The sequence below is a fragment of the Artemia sp. Qi Xiang Cuo genome, chromosome 10 (assembly GCF_049724085.1).
Source record: "Artemia sp. Qi Xiang Cuo chromosome 10, ASM4972408v1, whole genome shotgun sequence".
In the NCBI taxonomy this organism is placed as follows: Eukaryota; Metazoa; Arthropoda; class Branchiopoda; order Anostraca; family Artemiidae; genus Artemia; species Artemia sp. Qi Xiang Cuo.
The window spans coordinates 51683542-51689541 of record NC_142803.1 but is presented as its reverse complement, the minus strand read 5'-3'; the positions used below and the strand labels follow the sequence as shown (position 1 = coordinate 51689541).

The 6000-nt window shown below is 34.0% G+C and overlaps 1 long non-coding RNA gene across 1 annotated transcript in view; it reads right to left on the bottom strand.

Moving 5' to 3' along the window:
• Nucleotides 1-3489: 3489 nt before the first annotated feature.
• The window catches only part of LOC148947865 (uncharacterized), a 54578-nt gene continuing 52067 nt past the window's right edge, over nucleotides 3490-6000 (bottom strand). Inside the window, exon 3 of the long non-coding RNA XR_016142267.1 lies at nucleotides 3490-3582. This is a non-coding gene — a long non-coding RNA (uncharacterized LOC148947865). The remainder of the gene's footprint in view (nucleotides 3583-6000) is intronic.

Genomic DNA, 6000 nt, shown 5'->3' with positions numbered 1-6000 from the left:
ATGAAAACATTAATGTTTGCGGTCAACATTGATCGTACCGGCAGCGCACCGCCAACATCCTCCCAGGGGCGTGGCGTCGGCACGATGTTTTGGCCCCGCTGCAGCCAGTCTTCCCTCATCGGCGCGGCGCTTGGGTCTACTACTATGTACTATGGGCTGTACTAGACTAGGAGTGAATTTTTTGTGACGCTGGCTCAGCATAAAGGGGGACTTCAGTAGCAAAAAGTTTACTTTTCTATAGCAACCAGAAACTGGCTCAGTTGTGCTAAATCAAATAGTGAAGCATAAAATACTGAAAACAGGCATCCATCCTTTAAATAAATAAATATAGTTTTAAATTTTGCTACTCTATCTCTCTCCCTCTCTCCCTCTCTCTCTCTCTCTCTCACTCGCTCTATCTATAGTTTTCTCTTTTTTCGAAACTTCAGGCATCGAAATTGTACGTGCCAGTTTAATAATTTCAGTGACCAGGGTTTTGAGGCCCAGTGACTGAAAGCAATCGAGTGATCTTATTGATGGCGTCATGTAACAACCCAGTGAGGATCAAACATCCAGTCAACTCTTTATAGTTCCGCAAAAATATTCAGTGAATTTTTCAGTGATCAGTGATCAGTTGAGTTTTCTTGCTAGCCTAATAAGAATTATTCAAATCTTCCGACTCCTCTCGCAACCTGCTCGATTCACATAGCGTCACCTAAAAAGAGGCTCTATCTAGCTACACTTCAAGTAGCATAAGACAGGGAGACGACTGTTGGCAAACTATTTTTATTTTCTTACATGTTCAAATCGTATTTTAAGTGAACATAGAAAGTTTTCTTGCTTTTGGGAGCCCTGTCTTTGGAAAAGAGACTTTCAATGAAAATTGACATTTTCATAGTCGTATATACAGAAGTGCGACAATGACAGAAGAAATGTGACAAACAGTACAAAAGTGTGACAGTTGAAATCTCTGCAGGTATGTCCACTATTTTTGGCTGATCCATATCACGCAGTATCTTTAGATAAGCCGTATCTTTATTACGGCTCTTTTAAGCGAAGTCGGCCGAGAGAAAACAGCTTTCTGCTCACCTGGTTTGATTTTTCTCCAAATGACAACTTTGCATGAAAATATTTTTGTTGAAGGCTGGCGAGGTAACATACAGATGAATGAAAGCCGTGTCTTCTTTTTAGTTAGTGTTCGGGAAGACATTTAGACCATATTTACATAAATACTTTCCAAAGTAATAAACATCTTTTCAAGAAAATCTTAATAGGGAATTCTTATGCCATTTTTTTTTGCATTTCATTACTGATCCACAATTATATCTGTAATTTTTAAGTTTAAAGTGTTTATTTACATTGATTTTTTATTTTTATTCCTAAATCCGCGGTACCAGATGACAATTTTGCCTGAAATTTTTTTTTGTAGGAGGCTGGCGAAGTAACATACAGATGAGTGAAAGCCGTGTCTTCTTTTTATTAAGTGTTTGGATAGACATTTAGACCATATTTACATAAATACTTTCCAAAGTAATAAACTTATCTTTTCAAGAAAATCTTAATTGCGAATTCTTATGCCATTTTTTTTCATTTCATTATTGATCCGTATTCATATTTGTAATTTTAAAGTCTGAAGTGTTTTTTACATTGATTTTTAATTTTTATCCCTAAATCTGCGGTGCCAGGTTTAATTAAATAAATGATTTGCCGCTTTTGTTTTATCGAGGTATTAAATGACGGATAGACATTTCTTTTTAAAAAATCAACAGAGATGTCCATGCCCAGGAAGATTCTTTCAGATCGAGCTGCAACGTCGAATGAAGCTGTTTTTTAAATATTATATTTTCGACGAGCCAACTTCAAGATAATCGGATATAGCTATGTGCCTTTGTGTTTGTCTTGTCAGTTGGACAATGGGGAGGGGGTGCTAGAAAGCTCTAGAGAAGTTGAATTTACGTACTTTTGGAAAACAGCCATCGAAACTACAACAAACCTTTCACTAACAGACTGAAGAGAATCGTCGAGAACAACTAAACCTAACATTTTCCTTACTATGAACCTCTTACAATGGTGCCAACTACTTTCAGGAGCACCAGCAAACCATACTCGGCAATGGGTCTGATGTAAGACTTGTAAAGTGGGACGATCGAGCTGAGGGGTGGACGATTTTGCAGCGAAGGGTTATCCCCAGCTTTTCTGTTGTCCTAGAATATATTTGCAATATACTAGCCTGCGGTATGCCTGTCTTTATTGAAAATTCGAAGAAAGTGAACCCTTCAAGAACGGCTCAATGAACGCAATGAGCGATCAGAAATAAAGCTCTCAGTCACCTTTAACAGATATCCTCTGGCATCTTACGCGTTAGCAATGTCAAATGACAATGGCCTCATATCATATCTTTTTGCTAGGAGTTCGATCCATTCCTGGTCTTCGGTCATTAAGCAGTCAAGTGTTGAACACTTCCAGTGGAATCCGTATTGTGGGTGGCCTAAAATATGACTTGAATCCAGGTGCTAACAAAGTGAATGATTTGAAAAGCTTTAATAAACTTTCAAATCACAGAAAAAAATATATGATATATGATCCCACACACTGGATCGTCATCTGGCTTAGGTATAGGGATGAAAAAGGCAGATTTTGATATGCGTGGATATTATTCGGTTTCTCAGTTTCATTAATTTTTTCATAGTATTTTATTCCATTTTAAGCTAGACTAGTTGATGACGTTATTTCGGCCTTATTCAAGTATTTGTTTTTACTTTACTTTGAAAAGGGCTATTTGATTCTTTTTTAATGATTTATGTTGGGCTTTCAAGTGACATAGCTTTATTAAGGGCTAAATTTTATGAGTTTTTGTATGTTTCTTTAAGCTTTTCATTTAGAAAACTAAAATTTTTATAGTATCTAAAATTTTCGAAGTAATTTGCAGGCTCACTCAAAAAGTTCTATAAGCCGTAGTTTTGTGCAAACATTTTAAAGAATCTTTTCATGTGTGTTTTGTAGTAACTGTTAGCACATTTAAATAAATACATGTCTTGCTTATTTATAAAAGTAGTTTTGATTTTTGTAGTACAAAAGACGATATCACAAATCCATTAAAGCTTCATTAGCACACTTTACATATTCTTTGAGTTTCTAGCTGATTGGCAAAACCAATTCGATTTTTCTTTTTGTCATGAATTGTCACACACAAATTTGTTTTTCCAAATTTTTTCTGTCATTGAGGTCTACTCGGTCCAGTCTGCATAATTTGACTGGAACTGGCCGATCATTTAATGCCACTATCTCTCCAGACTGAAATTAACATATAAAATTTACTTTGACTTCCTTTTTATTGTCCTTGAAAAGCTTTAGTCGACGGACTAGCGTATTGAAATACAATTTTTCTCAGATGCTTGTTATCTACACTTAAATGTTTTTTAAAGAACATGACCTTTACTGACTAGATATATCATCAGAGATATTGTAAGTATTTTAACGGGTTGGCAAATACACCATTTAGTTTAAGCAGATTGGGTTGTTGGTCCCAGGAGGAGATTGTTGTGTATTAGTCCTCAGCATAAGTTCGGAATCCTTCTCTGATGAAAAACACGATGCGACATCCTAGAATGAGTCAAAATGAAATGGATATAATTGAAGAGTTTAGTATCCTAAAATAACTCTCACTCTCAAATGTCATATGCTGTCGTACTAGAGCTTTAACAACGGATGTTTGATATGTCTGTTATTACCTTGCTCATGGACAACAGAAAACCTGCTACAGAATCCAACAGTTATTAAATTTAAAAACCTAAAATAGTCTAAAATAAAACCCAAATATAAGCCTAAAATAAAATTAAATTAATACAAAATTAATACAAATTTATAAAAAAAAATAATAAAACCTAAAGTAAAACATTTTTCCAAGTATTGCAGTTTTCATGTTAATTACTGAAAATTTAATTGATCATTTTTATTTGTTATCTAACTTATTATTTAAAACAAATTATACCTTTTAGTAGATTTTTTTGTTATTTTACTTTATTGATTTCAGCGTTTATTATTTATTACCGCTTTTTATAAGTTATTTTCAACTATTTCAATATTATACACTTAATGTTTCTTACACAAGAGGTGGTCACCGGCACAGAGCACATAGTTTGGAATAACTAAAATTAAGTTGAAAAACAGACAAAAAGAAAGCTAGTGAAAAAAGGATACTACGATATGCTTCATTTAAGCGACACCCCTAGAAAGGAACTAATAAACTATCCGTTGTATAGACGAAGTTCAACCGGAAATTGGTCAAAAACCAAATTTAATTTTAGAGAGTAGCTGCAAGTTTTAAAAGAAATAAGAACAAATTTAATATTAATTACTATTAATGTTGTCTTCTTAAAAATATCTTCAATCTTACAGCAGAATCAGCAGTTCTGACAGCGAAAAGTTGGAAAAAACTTCAAACAAACGAACCCTGAGAAAAACTATTGTTGGACTATTGTGAAACACTGGGAAAACCGATAAAAGTAGAAAACCTTGACTCCATTTGACCCGTGGTAGTTCTGTCCTTCATCAGTCTTTACTAAAATCCGAAAGATCCCGCTTTTCACCACGGCATAGTATTACATATAATTGGAATAAATTTCGTAGTTTTGTAGAATTGAATAAACCCTTGGTTAATAATAAAATTAGTTTAAACAATCATTTAATTAGTAAATACAAATTTTAGTTGAATTCTGGGATAGAGGTTCCTCATTTTATTTATTAATTTTTGTATTTGGCTATTTTGAATTTAATCGACGTTTTGTTTTTTGTTACCATGTGCAGAGTTGAAGGGCCACCTTTTTATTCTGGTATCTGGATAATAGTGTTGTTCAATCTGATTGTTTTTTGAAAAAAATATTGATCATTAAAGAACTTGAACAATTAATTATTTTTAATTATTGCGATATTTCTTCCGAAAGACATCTGTCACAACACCCTTACAACGCAGTTACAAAAACCCGTCAAAACAACTGACTGGCACCACTCAAAAACAGGACAGCCGTCACAAGAATCCTTCTGTGCCCTTATTGTCAATATAAATTTTTACCAATTTAAACCAGTGTACTTGTTTATTTTACTTGTAAAAACTAATGGCGTTTAGTCTGGCTTCAGCCATGACTAAGATTATTATTTTGTTAATAAATAATTCTGATTCAATGAGGTTGCTTCAAGAACCGAACTGAATTGCCAGATTGCAAAAGACGCCAAAAAGTATACGAAAAACTAAAGAAACTGTTTGGGCAATTTTATTAAGTCAGGCTTGTTATTTTTTGACGGTTTTCCCGCTCATAGAGAAGACATCACAAAGAAACAACTATATTTTCTGTAGACAATAGTAATGTTGGTGAAAACACCTTTCTTCATTTTTTGTTTTAATTAACAATCCTAAAAATTTGAATTTTAGAAAGCTGCAGCTGAGCAGCTAAATGTGGGTGATTTACAGTAGATCTTTGCTTTATACCTGGTTTTTAAGTTTCTCCAGGGGGGCAATGAGTTTTTCAGGAGCAAAATTATCTTCATTTCTGTTTTAATCAATCATCCGAAAAATTTGAATTTTAGAAAGCTGCAGCTGACGAGCTAAATGGGGATGATTTACTGTAGGTCTTTGTTCTATACCTGGTATATAGGTTTCTCCAGAGGGGCAATGAGTTTTCCAGTTTTCCAAGAACATTTTTATTTTAATTAATCATCCGAAAAATTTGATTTTTAGAAAGCTGCAGCTGACCAGCTAAGGGAGGAGGGGGGGGGTGATTCACTGAGATCTTTGCTTTATATCTGTTTTTTAGGTTTTTCCAGAGGGGCAATGTGTTTTTCAGGAACAAACTGTTCTTAATTTTTGTTTTAATTAATCATCCGAAAAATCTGAATTTTAGAAAGCTGCAGCTGGCCAGTTAAATTTACTGTACATCTTTGATTTATACCTGGTTTTTAGGTTTCTCCAGAGGGGCAATGAGTTTTTCAGGGACAAACTTTTCTTCATTTCGTTTTAATTAATCA